We start from the raw sequence: 14459 nt of genomic DNA, 5'->3' as shown, positions 1-14459 counted from the left end.
ACCCCAGGCCCCTCTATATAAAGTACAAATAGTCTGGTCTACACCACTGTAGACCAGTACACAGATTTTATATTGGTGTAACTACTTCAGTTCAGAGTGATTTCTTAATGAAATAGTTATACAGGTACAATCCCTGGTGTGGATGCAGTTATACCAGTATAAAGCGGCTGTATACTAATGCAGCTTATTCCCCTTCCAAAATGGGAATAGCTATACAGGGTATGTAAGCACTTTTATACTGGTGTAACTGTTTCGACCCTACAGGGAGTTGTGCCACTTTCACAACTCCAGTATAACTAGTGTGTTTAGACAAAGCCTTAGCAGCACTTAACCAGCACAGCAGCAATGAACAAAGAAAACGGTCACATGGGGAACAGGTGACTTCCTAAAAGGCAAGACTTCAAAATAACATGGATGCTTTCAGGGAGTTGGTGTGGCTATCCAGACCAGAGCACGAGCAATGGCATCGTACTTGCTATAGCTAGGGTCTCCCTCCAAGAGAAACGCACAATGCAGAGTTGACCAGCAGCTGACCCCTGTGAAGTGGGTGGGGAAGGAATCCACAACTACTCCAAGACCACCCCCCTAGATTTTCTCAGAGTGCCATTAACGAGAGCAGCTCAGATATCACCTGCTCCAGATGTAACACTCAGGTGCCTGGTTAGACATGCAGTCATGCTGCATCACTGCACTGGTAGTTCCTCCATCTCAGCCCTCTCTCTCTCAGGTAGTGGCTACCACACCCAGTGACAGGCAGAAAAGTTTCACTCTGGAAAACGAGTTGTACGACAATAAGGCACGGGAGTCACAACACAAGAGTTGAGTTTGCAGCTCACACCAAACAGAAAGTGATCACAGAGGCTGCTGCATGCGTTGCAAGGAGACCACACTGCTGGGTCTGGGCAGCGGCCCAAGGGGCACACTGGCACAGGGTGCAAGCAGTAGACTAAAAGGGGGTATGACAGGAACTAGCCAAGTCACTGACCCAGAGGCAATAGGTGGAAGGGCTGACCTCATCCTTCTTTTGTGAAGGCAGTGCATAGCTCCGGGTCATCGCTGCTCCTCAGATAGCTGTAGTGAGAGATGCCTGTAAGTGGCCAGGAGATTATACCCCAAAACTGGCCTCAGTGACCCAGGCTGGATCACCCCAACTCTTCACCTGAGGCTGGATGCCAAGGAGACTCCATCCAGTCCATACAGTGGGCTGACTTGGTGAGAGCATTTCACACAGGTACCCCTTGCAGTCTGACCTCTCCCCATTTGATTCCAAACCCAGTTCAAGGTCCTAGTTCTTAGCTACAAAGCTCTGGATATCTTGGAGGCTTCTCCTCTTTGACAAGCTGACAGCATCCAGGGTAAAGCTTCCAGGCCCTAAAAATGGTCTGTCCCCAACACAGGGCCTGAAGGCATGGGATCCTTGCAAGGGAAGATCAGGATAAGCCCAATTTAGCCCCGTTCCTAGTTCACTGGGATGTGAGGCTGGCCAAGAAAGAAGTCCTCTAGAAAAAGAGCAGCCAAGACATCCCTGAAAGTGCAAATCCAGCCCAAACACACACATCTCTACTCCTTGGGCTGAGAAAAGGAGCAGGTGACATTGTACTTCATATGTTTATGGAAATATGCTTATGAGTGTAAATATAATTTAACTGGAATATGCTTTATGCAAAAGGTCTCTGGTAAGGTGTCGTTACAAAGCTTATAAGCTACTGAGGGTGTTCATCCTAGTTGTAAAAAGAACAAGGAGTACTTGTGGCACCTTAGAGACTAACAAATTTATTTGGGCATAAGCTTTCGTGGGCTAAAGCCCATTTCACCAGATGCATGCTGTGGAAAATACAATAGGAAGATATATATACACATACAGAGAACATGAAAAAAAGGGGTGTTGCCATACTAACTCTAACAAGACTAGTCAATTAAGGTGGGCTATTATCAGCAGGAGGGAAAAAAAACTTTTGTAGTGTTAATCAGGATGGCCCATTTCAAACAGTTGGCAAGAAGGTGTGAGTAACAGTAGGGGGAAAATTAGCATGGGGAAATAGTTTGTACTTTGTGTAATGACCCATCCACTCCCAGTCCTTATTCAAGCCTAATTTAATGGTGTCCAGTTTGCAAATTAATTCCAGTTCTGCAGTTTCTCGTTGGAGTCTTTTTTTTCAAGTTTTTTTGTTGAAGAATTGCCACTTTTAGGTCTGTAATTGAGTGACTAGGGAGGTTGAAGTGTTCTCTGACTGGTTTTTCAATGTTATAATTCTTGACATCTGATTTGTGTCCATTTATTCTTTTGTGTAGAGACCGCCCCTACTCTACTTGCGCTACATTGATGACATCTTCATCATCTGGACCCATGGAAAAGAAGCCCTTGAGGAATTCCACCATGATTTCAACAATTTCCATCCTACCATCAATCTCAACCTGGACTAGTCTGGACAAGAGATCCACTTCCTGGACACTACAGTGCTAATAAGCGATGGTCACATAAAACACCACCCTATACCGGAAACCTACTGACCGCTATACTTATCTACATGCCTCCAGCTTTCATCCTGACCACATCACACAATCCATTGTCTACAGCCAAGCTTTAAGATACAACCACATTTGCTCCAATCACTCAGACAGAGACAAACACCTACAAGATCTCTATCAAGTGTTCTTAAAACTACAATACCCACCTGCTGAAGTGAAGAAACAGATTGACAGAGCCAGAAGAATACTCAGAGGTCACCTACTACAGGACAGGCCCAACAAAGTAACAGAACGCCACTAGCCGTCACCTTCAGCTCCCAACTAAAATCTCTCCAGCGCATCATGAAGGATCTACAACCTATCCTGAAGGACAATCCCTCACTCTCACAGATCCTGGGAGACAGGCCAGTCCTTGCTTAGACAGCCTGAAGCAAATACTCTCAGCAACCACACAACAAAAACACTAACCCAGGAACCTATCCTTGCAACAAAGCCTGTTGCCAACTCTGTCCACATATCTATTCAAGGGACATCATCATAGGACCTAATCACATCAGCCACACCATCAGAGGCTCGTTCACCTGTACATTTACCAATGTGATATGTGCCAGCAATGCCCCTCTACCATGTACATTGGCCAAACCGGACAGTCTCTATGCAAAAGAATAAATAGACACAAATCAGATGTCAAGAATTATAACATTGAAAAACCAGTCAGAGAACACTTCAACCTCCCTAGTCACTCAATTACAGACCTAAAAGTGGCAATTCTTCAACAAAAAAACTTGAAAAAAAAAGACTCCAACGAGAAACTGCAGAACTGGAATTAATTTGCAAACTGGACACCATTAAATTAGGCTTGAATAAGGACTGGGAGTGGATGGGTCATTACACAAAGTACAAACTATTTCCCCATGCTAATTTTCCCCCTACTGTTACTCACACCTTCTTGCCAACTGTTTGAAATGGGCCATCCTGATTAACACTACAAAAGTTTTTTTTCCCTCCTGCTGATAATAGCCCACCTTAATTGACTAGTCTTGTTAGAGTTAGTATGGCAACACCCCTTTTTTTCATGTTCTCTGTACGTGTATATATAACTTCCTACTGTATTTTCCACTGCATGCATCTGATGAAATGGGCTTTAGCCTACGAAAGCTTATGCCCAGATAAATTTGTTAGTCTCTAAGGTGCCACAAGTACTCCTTGTTCTTTTTGCTGATACAGACTAGCACGGCTACCACTCTGAAACCCATCCTATTTGTACGAATGTATCATTCTGGTATCTGAAGCTAGAAATATGAAGTATTACTCTGAAGTCCTATTGTAACTATGCAAAGTGTGAGCCATTAATGGTGGCTTGGAAACTTGATGGCTCCCATTAACTAGTACAATTGGTTCTGAATGGCTCTGTTTACTCAAAAACCTTCCTGGGTAGGTGCAGGCAAGCCGTGCAAGAATGGAGAATGAGGTCTTACAGTGACATGTGATCATGTCACCTGGTACTGGAATCCATCTTAAACCTGGTGCTTTTCCTTTTAGAAGGAAGCGTGGGAACCCAGAGAGAAAGAGAAAGGATTCCCGCCTTGTGCCAAAGATATAAAAAGGGATAGAAGAGAACAAAGGGGGCTGGAGTCATGAGAAATCCCCTAGTTACCACCTGAGCTGGAACTAACAAGAACTGTATCGGGGAAAGGATTGGGCCCAGACTAAGAAGAAGTATAGTCTGTGAAAGAAGCTTATTGGAACATCTCTGGGGGTGAGATTTACCTGTATTCAGTTTCTTAAATGTTCTAGGCTTAGACTTGTGCGTTTTGTTTTATTTTGCTTGTTAACTTGCTTCGTTCTGTCTGTTATTACTTGAAACCACTTAAATCCTATTTTTTATACTTAATAAAATCACTTTTATTTATTATTAAACCCAGAGTAAGTGATTAATACCCGGGGGAGCAAACAGCTGCGCATCTCTCTCTATCAGTGTTATAGAGGGTGGACAATTTATGAGTTTACCCTGTATAAGCTTTATAAAGTGTGAAACTGATTTATTTGGGGTTTGGATCCCATTGGGAGCTGGGTGTCTGCGTCCTGGAGATAGGAAACCTGCTGAGCAGTTTTGGTTGAAGTCTGCAGCTTTGGGGTCGTGGTTCAGACCCTGGGTCTGTGTTGCAGCGGAGTAGCGTGTCTGGCTAAACAAGACAGGTTCTGGAGTCCCAAGTTGGCAGGGAAAACAGGCTCAGAGGTAGTTTCAGCACATCAGGTAACAGTCCCAAGGGGGTCTCTGTGACCAAACCCGTCACAATGGGATCCTTACAAGGCAAGATCAGGATAAGCCCAATTTAGCCATGTTCCTAGTTCACTGGGATGTGAGACTGGCCAAGAAAGAAGTCCTCTAGAGAAAAAGCAGCCAAGCCAACACTGAAGGTGCAAGTCCAGCCCAAACACACCCATCTCCACTCCTCGGGCGGAGCAAAGGAGCAGTAAGAGCTGCATTACCCTAGCTCCATCTTCCCCTGCCGCTTCTTATCTCTGTCCCACTGGTGGGCCCTGCTTCCCAAACTGGAAATATCACATACGCTGGTGACTCCAGGTAAAGCAGCATGGGGCTCCTTAAAGCCACTTGCCTGCCCTCCCGGTTCTGGAGATGGCCTCCGACACAGCCAACTGTCTGGGGAGCTCCAGTTTATAAGGCTGCAAAAGCTCAGGCCATCATCCCACTAGGCCAAGGTTCTCTCTCCGGCTGTCGCAGCACCACTTTGGTCACAAGAGTACATGCAACCCAGCCCCAGCAGCACAGAGCCTTCTGATACAAGGAGGGAGCATTACCAAAGAGTGAAGGGGAAAAAGTCAGAAAACAGACAGGGAAAAGGGGAGGTGGTGCAGACTGTACTAGGGTAAGGGGATACAGAGAAGGGGGAGAGAAAGGATAGAACCCCTCCTGCCATCCATGATAAGAATAGAAAAAGGTTGTGAACCAGTGGCTTGGGTCTTGGTTTCCACTCTATAGGCCAGATCCTCAGCTGGTGTAAGCCAGCAAAGTGCCACTATAATCAATGCATGTAAGTTGCACCAGCTGAGGATCTGGCCTGTTATTTATATGACGGCTACAGTCTGCTAGGATCAGCACCAACTGACACTGGTGTGGGGTCGGTGAATGGAGGGAAAACGAATATATGAATAAACCATTGTCGAGATACCATGCTGATGAGCACCTCACCAATGCATACAATACACTCCGTATTTTTAAGTCATTCACGATGCTTGTGGATTCTTCAGAACTACAACTCCCAGAAGGCGTTGGGGCTTCTTACAGCATCAGTGTCTGAACCTGCCTGGAGACAGGAGCCTATCTGTTGTGGTTAGGGGTTACACAGAGACTTTTGCTCTCCGTTCAGAACAGGCTGTCGCCTCACTGTTCTGTTACCATTTCTGCTGTCACTAGCTCAATGAGGGCTCTTTGACACCTAGAAAACTCAGCAGGATCCTAACAATACGGACTCTGGGTAGCTTCCCACAATCAGGAACAGGGGCAGGATCTCCGGAGGGATCTGCACATGCCCACCCGGCTCTCCGGATGGTCCCACTGCCTGCGTGTTCAAATACAGTAACAGACATTAATTATTCAGCATGGCCAGTGTGTCATTAGCAATTGCATCTACTAGAAATTTATGAACAAAGATTCCTCTGAATAGGTTAAATGCGCTTGTCCCCTGTGAGCATTAAGACCTAGTAAGCTTTGAAGTTTAAAGGTTAATTTTTGTTATCCTACTGCAAAAAAACAGCTATTTTAAAAAAGATGCATTTCCCCCATGTTCTCAAATCTCTAAACCAGCTCAATGGATTTTAATAAAACCCACCCTATCCCAGCCCTGCTCCCAGTCTCCTTTGGGCTGAGACACCATATGAGAAATTATATCCCTGTGACAAAGTCGCGAAGAACCCCTGTTTGTAATTGTTTGGCTCCTTTAATCTACATTTCAGAGTGGCCACAGTGTCCCACAGAGACACTAGAACAGCTGCAGCTCAGGGCTGTGGAGTGAATAAGAGTTAAAACTACAAGGCTACCTACTTTTAGATATATACTTTGTGAATCGTACGGGGGTGGGGAGGAGGAGTTTAAAAAAACCCTCAAAACTTTACTACAGTTTCTTTAAAATTACAAGCATGCTTCTGCACCTAACTTCCACCTTGTGCTGTCAGTTACACCTGTGCAAAGTGGGTAACCATCAGCGCAGGCAAGCAGAGAATTTTATTTCATAGTATTTTGCGGATACTTTGCACAGGCACATGGGATGCCAGATGCCAAGGCAATGGAGAATCAGACCCACTGCATGAATTCAGGCCTGGATGTAGGCACTGCTAATAGCATCTAACCAGCAGTATACAAGACATGCTAAAAGTGATACTGAGCAGGCAAGAAACTCCTCCAGACTCTGAGGCCCAGTACAAGTTCATAGATTGAGGCTGGAAGGGACCGCTGCGAACATTTTAGCCTGATCTCTTGCACAGGCCATAGAATCTCATCCAGTCATTCCTGAAGCAATCCCAGTATGTTCCTGCTGACCTAGAGCACATCTTTTATAAGACAGCCAGATATTCAGGCCATTCCAACTCCAGCTCCAAAACTATTTATTTCTGTTCCTCATGAAGATGGCCGCTAACTCAGAGTTAATGAGACATTTTCAGATTGATGCCAGATGATAACATGCAGCATAAGTGACGGTATTAGGATAGATGGTTCCACATCACTTTTGGAAGCATGTGTGCACATACAAACCTCCTAACTGTGCTTGGGCACAGGAAGTTGAACGTGGGTATGTCACAGTCTCACTACCCTGCTTGTCTGCTCTGATCTTAGCGCAGGCGGGCAACTGATATGGACAAGAATTTGAGAGCAAGATCCTTGTCCATTTCAATCCTCCAGCCGTTCGAGAAAACCGAGCCGACAGGGAGAGAAGTGCACAGCACAGCGCAACGGTCTTGCCTGCCACCACAAGGAAACCAATTGCCTCAAGTTGAATAATAGGGCTTCATATCTTAACAGCGCTGCACAAAAACAAGCTAGTTAATATGTCACCTGGCAGAGCATTTAATGATTTAGCTTCCAAGTAAACACTTATTTTATAGGATGGACAGATTTTCAGCAGACAGGAGAACTGTGTGACAGAAAACAAAGTAGTGAGGCCTGCTATGATCTTGTCAGCACTCAATAGGCTAAGCAGGACTGGGCTGGGTTGATACCTAGATGCAAGAAGATGTCTAGGTATTGCAGGTAGTGGTGGTTGGGATTCAGTAGGTGGCGCTCTTCCCTCCAAGTCAGTTATGTCGCTGGCAGGTAGTAGGGGGTGCTCTTTCACAAAGGGAGTAAAAACAGATGTCCTGACCATTTGCGGTCTTTGCTGATCCAACAGCAGTTTTTTAAGAAGAGAGCCATTAATCCCAGTGTCCTGGCACAATTCCAGTCTGGACCATTCAATCTGGCCTGCCTGAATTTTCACATGGATACAGTATTCCTCACATCCCTTCCAAAGGCTCACATGGTTTTGCTGTGCACCATTAACCAGGTGTTACGTGCTGTCCCAGAATCAGCTGCATTTCAGTGGTGAGTGAAGCAATTTATATCTTGATGTATAGATACCCACACAACATCAGCAAAGCGCTGCAGGATCCATTTGTATGGGAATGAGCAGACACAGGCAAAATCATCATTACTTTGAAATGTAGGTAGAAAGATCCAATGTTCAGCTTGAGATTTCTGAGGTCAAATGTGATCATCTCAAGCTTTTCAGAAACAGCCTGCCAGTCCCAAAAGAAGCAAGACGCTGTCCTCCTCCCAAAGGCAATAAGAAACCCACCAAGAAGTCTCAGTGGCGATGGACTTGACCCTCTAAAAGCCCGAAGGGTGCTGCACAGGCCGCAGACACTCTCCTGTCCCACGAGAGCAGCTCTCCAGTCCCTACTGTTGTATTTAGGTGATTTAGAGTGAAAAGCACAGTGCCCCTGAGACAAACAACAAACCCCAGGGCCTGCTAATTACATCAATATAAAAGCACTATCTGGGCTGTCAAACATTGGCGCCATTGACAGGACAGCAATCCTCTGCGATGTAAAGGCAGGGGAAAAAATCCCTCTTGCTGCTGGTGACCCACTTCTCTAGATTGGATTCAATTTCCCTCTGGGTGCACTCTCCCTCTTCCAATCCAAAAACAGAGGCAGCTGCTCTTCCCCTGAGAGTGAGGAAATACACACACCCCACCCGCGCCATCCTTTAACTCAGGAACAATAAGCAGCTTTAGGGAGCCTCTGTGGCATTTTCCATCCACTAAGGCAAGAGCCTCTAATACGTGGGAGAGGTTGGGGGAGGCAAGAGTTATGCACAGGCCCCTATCCCTGCCTTTGCTTCCTCGATAGTGATCAACAAACACTAGACAAGCATTGGCACTCCAGACTACCCAGGACTCAGTGTACTGGGAGCCTGTTCTGCTCCACCCCACCCCTTCTAGTCCAAGGCAAAGATGAAGACTCATATATAGTATAACCCAGGGATCGGCAACATTTGGCACGCAGCCCTCCAGGGTAAGCCCCCTGGCAGGCCAGGCCGGTTTGTTTACCTGCTGCGTCCACAGGTTCGGCCAATCACAGCTCCCACTGGCTGCGGTTCACTGCTCCAAGCCAATGGGGGCTGCGGGAAGCGGCAGCCAGCAAATCCCTCAGCCCTCGGACTTACCCTGGTGGGCCACGTGCCAAACGTTGCCAATCCCTGGTATAACCTGATAGCCATATTCAATACACTCCAGCCTCACAGAGGTACATCCCATGGAGCTACATTTGGGATGGCAGGGGGAAGGAGGCGGATTAGTGAAAGAAAACCAAGGAGGACACCTTAACTCAGCAGCCTGAACTACATTACAAGCAGGATCTGCTTTGCCCAGGGGGATTCTCATAGCGAGGCCATGTTCACATGTCCTTGTCAGAGCCACGGTGCCCCTCGTTCCATCGACCGGCTATTAGCTACTGCTAACGCCCAACACTACTAGCTTAGAGCAATCACTGTTCTGAACTCCATTCCTTTCTCTCTCCTCCCCAAGTGATACTGAGCCCTGATGCTAGCAGCTCAGAATGGTCCCATCTGCCCCCATGCATGGCAAGAGTTCATGATGGGACACAGAGGACTAAGCAGAGAAGGGAACAGGGTTTAGATGGAAAAGAAGAGAGGAAAAATGTCTATTCATTTTTTTCTAGCCTAACTTAAAATAACCACATGCCCCAAAAGCGAGGGGCCAGATCCTTAGCACGTGAGAGTTAGCTTCGCTCTACTGACTTCAGTGGACCTATGCCAATTTGGAGCAGCAACAGATCTGGCCTGCTCTCTCTCTAGGACAGCGTCGGCAGCCTTTCAGAAGTGGTGTGCCGAGTCTTCATTTATTCACTCTAATTTAAGGTTTCGTGTGCCTGTAATACATTTTAACATTTTTAGAAGGTCTCTTTCTACAAGTCTTTAATATATAACTAAACTATTGTATGTAAAGTAAATACGGTTTTTAAAATGTTTAAGAAGCTTCATTTAAAATTAAATTAAAATGCAGAGCCCCCCGGACCAATGGCCACGACCTGGGCAGTGTGAGTGCCACTGAAAATCAGCTCACGTGCCGCCTTTGGCACGCGTGCCATAGGTTGCCTACCCCTGCTCTAGGATATGAATATGGCTTGTGCTTGTAGGTGCCAATAACTCAGAGGAGAGGCACTGGCAACTCCTACCAGGATATCCCTCCCCAGTGATTTCAACAGTCTTGTATCAACAGAGGAGCAACCCAGCAAACTTACTCAAAGCCATCTTGACAAAACCCAGTGAATTCTTTTCCACATGACAAAGCCAATTATACCATACATACTCCAGCCTGCCACAAGGACAAACAGTGCTGAGGTAACGCAGAGGGCTGGGCTTAAACTCCCAAAGCAGGAGGAATTCAGAGCAAAGATAAATGGTGTCCTCAGGAAGCCCAAGTCTGGCGCACACAATCCAGCACGTACCATCACTCACGCCTGTCTGTGCACCAGGGATACCTGGCTGCCTACATGGGTCACTCCAGCACCTCAGTAACACAGACTTTAGCAGTATGCCAGACTCTTTTAGTGGTACTTCAAACTTTTCTATGGCTTAATATTTATTCAGATTTACAAAGACAACACGCACCTGGCACATCCTGGGCTCCCTCCTTAACTGTACAATAAGTCATCAGAATAGGGAAGACTGCTCTTCCCACCTCAAGGAATTGAGCCCACCCCACCCCACCCCCCCACACAAATACATAAAAACCTACCACTGCAATCAAAGGCCTTTCAGCCCCCAAACATCTGGGGAGCAGTGGGGGACGGTGGGCCACCCCTTGTGTCCCAAAAGGCAAGAGATCAAGGCTCTGACAGAGGTTGAGTGAAGCATGAGAGACTTTTACTCATAAGGATCATTAGGATCTCATATGTACTCAGGGATTCCAAGTATCAGTTCAATACAGTGTAATGTTTACATCCCGAATGAAGTGGGGTGATGCAAGTCACTTTTCCCAATACATTACTGGACTCTTGATCCCTTAACATCGCAAGCCAGACTCGATCCTGGTCCCATGCCAGTCAATGGGAAAACTCCCATTGGCTTGAACAGTGCGGGATCACACTCAGACATAAACTAATCGATTATGCTGCTTATCGTGCCAGTGGGTCCCACAATGCAGCTGCAAAGGAAGTCACCCAGCAGACTCAGTGCAGCTGGTCCTCAGCATGCCTCAAGATGAAAGGAAAATGATTTCCTGGCCTTATAGATTTCTGTTACCATTTACAAAAACCACACCTAATGCGTACAATGAACAGATGGCAACCAGATTTTCCTTTAACACAACAGGCAACCCCTAGGAACTACAGGTCCCAACATGCACTGCTACACTGTGATCTGGTCACTCAGATTAATAAGTAGCATTGCAACCTAGGATGCGTAAGACTCTTGGGGCCACCCTGTCTGTATTAAAAGGCAGCTCTGGTCTATACTTTGCCCAACCTAGCCTTAAGTCTCAGCACATTAATAGCAGGGCCTCTGGTAACTCCTGAACAAACCATTACTGTCTCCCACTATCAGTTGATAATATCCCTGTGCATGTGCAGTAGGTACATTAAGGAAAACCATTCATTATATTTGGCTATTCACAGGCACTAGTGCATATCGCGGAGAAAAGCCTACAGAATATCAAGCACAAATGTATTCTCCTGTTGTTGAAATGAAAAAAAAAAAAGGCATTTTCAAACACGCATGTATATAATCTTGTCTACCAGCTAGTACACAGGATAACCATTCCATGGAATTTGCTTTCAGGCTAAGCAAGGTGGAGGAGATGTAAAACTCAATTGTCTGAATGCAAGAAGGGCATATGAAAGTTACTTAAATAACAGAGGCTTTGGTTAGAGGAAAGAGCCCATTACATGCACTGTATCAGACTTACAGTGATGTATTTAAGTCTTATTTGCAGTGTAGTAACACCGAGGGGTCACAAAGACAGATCTAAGTCCCTGAAGAGCTTACAATGTGAGACAGGTGACAACAGGTGGATACAATAAACAGGCAATAGCACCTAAACACTTGAACACATGACCCTGCTTCAGATAGTGACAGGAGTCCTGTTCTAGCAGTTACAGCATACAAATGGGAGGCAAGATTTCTGGGTTCTTTTTCTAGCTCTGCCACTGATTCACTGTTCAACCTCCAGGCAGTCATTTAACTAGACTGTGTCTCCGTTTCCTTGATATAACCTGACGTGAACAATACTTCCCTGTCTCTCAGTGGGATTGGGAGGCTAAATTCATCCCTGTTTGTGAAGCACTCAGGGACTGGAAAGCACCGCAGAAGTGCAAAGTGTTAATAAATAAATTCATTATATTGGGAGGGATTCACTAAGGTTCCACAGCATCTCTGTTTCTGCCCTGTAATGTTTTTTTTTAAGCAATCTGGCTCCAATTATAAATAAAGTCAGAAATATTAAGGGGATAGGCATAATTTTAGGCTCATCATATGCACTATTATACAGCAATAATTACAACCACAACCTCAGCAGCGCTGCCCATTGGTCCCATATTTACTGGACTATATTCCTATATGGGACTGCATCCAGGTTTTCTTATCCATATTTTATCCTGGCTATTAAGAAGCTGTTCCCATCGATCTGAGGCAGTCCAGCTTTCAGAATGGATCTACTTTGCCAATCCAGCTAAAAATTCCTCTTCATGCAAGGTGACCAGGTGTTAGCAGAAGAGAGCCCAGTAGCTCTGCCCACTTTGTGGTTTGTTATAAAGAGCAGTCCCCTTGCTACACAGCACATCAGGGCCAGGTCCCTGAGCAGTAACAGGCGAGGTTGGGCAGGTAAGGGAGTGGTTGTTATTTACAAGAGGCAGAACAAACCACAGCAAAATACTGTGAGGAATAAAACGCACAGAAAGCACAGGGCCCAACAAGGAATCAGGTGAGTGTGAATTAGCAATAGCCAGCAAAAGCCAAGATTGTCAGTCCCAACTTCCAGAGGGCTTTAAAATGCTTCTGGGCCATTAGGAGAGTCAGTGAGTTTCAAGCAGCAAATATCTCACCCATCCTGCAACCGTCTCTCTCCCAGTTCATTTAGCTTTCATCTTATTTCAACAAGAGGAGAGAGTCTCCACTGCCCTGTCTGTAATGATCCAACCTGACACCCCCAGCTACACCACTGCCCCCTACACTCTATGGACCCATTCCCAGCCAGGACAGGACAACACCCCTATCAGGGTTTCCTCCCCACTCTGAACTCTAGGGTACAGACGTGGGGACCCCCATGAAAGACCCCTTAAGCTTATTTCTACCAGCTTAGGTTAAAAACTTCCCCAAGGCACAAATCTCTATTTGTCCTTTGTCTGAGGTATGCTGCCACCACCAAGTGATTTAACAAAGAACCAGGGAAAAGGACCACTTGGAGTTCCTCTTCCCCTACTGTCTCCTACACCCTATGGACCCATTCCCAGCCAGGACAGGACAACACCCCCGCCCCCCAACACACACACACACGCTGCCCCTTCACTCTCCATTCCCAGTTAGACATTTGGCGGCGGGGGGGGCACTCCTAGATAGGCTCAGAGCAAGGTACAGCTGCACTCTTCTCTCCTGGTTATTCCTACTTGGGTAAGAATGCTGGGGGATCCCCCTCTTTTGGCGGGGCTCAAAAAGCTAGATAGGCTGTAGAAGGGCTGCCCCCCATTTGCTGACTACTCCCTCCTTTTAGCCAATGGTTTTACAGAGAGGATCCCCTTTTCCCAGCTGTAGAAAACTCCATGGGGAGAGGACTCCCTGCCCCCTTCCTTTGCCTCCCCTCTAAACTCGCCCGGCTCCCTGGGGAGGGGGAACTCCACCGCCTGGCTCCATGGGGGGGGGGGGGCGCTCCCTAGCACCTCGTCGTCCCCTCCGCCGGCTCCAGAGAGGGGGCTCCCCGGCCCGGCTCCATGGTGGGGGACTCCCCAGCCCCTGCGCCCCTCCCTCGCGGGTGGCACTTACCTTTGGCGAGAGGCGGCTGGGCTGCAGCTCGCGTCCCCCGGGCCCCTCACTTTCCCCCGGGCAGAGTAACTTTGACCCTCTCCCTTCACGGCTCCCAGCTGCTTCGGAAACTGTTTCCTCTCCCTTCAATGAGAAGCTCAAGCGGAGCCTGCCCGGGAGTCCAGAAACCCGGCCTTACGCCAACTCCGTAGCGCAGCAACCGATAGAGGACCAAAGGGGCTACGTCGAGGAGACAGCGTAAGAGTCACGGTGAATCGCTCAGGAAGACTACAAGCCCCAGGGGGCTTTGCGAAGCCGGAGCGGAAGTCGCTGTGGAACGCGAAGCATTGTGGGAATTGTAGTCCGTTCGAGCACACTGCCACCCCCGACAGTGGGTTTGTTGGGGCCGCGGCTACAGCGCCGAACCCAGGAGGCCTCCTGGCCGCGGCGGTCCATT

At 47.0% G+C, this 14459-nt stretch overlaps 1 protein-coding gene across 2 annotated transcripts in view; it reads right to left on the bottom strand.

The window, feature by feature from the left end:
- CAPN15 (calpain 15) overlaps positions 1 to 14134 on the bottom strand; it is a 95735-nt gene extending 81601 nt beyond the window's left edge. For both annotated transcript variants that reach the window (XM_084641431.1, XM_084641433.1), the window contains exon 1: positions 14024 to 14134. The gene's annotated coding sequence lies outside the window, so the exon portion shown is untranslated. The remainder of the gene's footprint in view (positions 1 to 14023) is intronic.
- Positions 14135 to 14459: the final 325 nt, after the last annotated feature.

The sequence above is a fragment of the Lepidochelys olivacea genome, assembly GCF_965140295.1.
Source record: "Lepidochelys olivacea isolate rLepOli2 genome assembly, chromosome: 10".
NCBI classification, from domain to species: domain Eukaryota; kingdom Metazoa; phylum Chordata; order Testudines; family Cheloniidae; genus Lepidochelys; species Lepidochelys olivacea.
The sequence above is the reverse complement of the archived record's forward strand: the minus strand, read 5'-3'. Positions and strand labels throughout refer to the sequence as shown.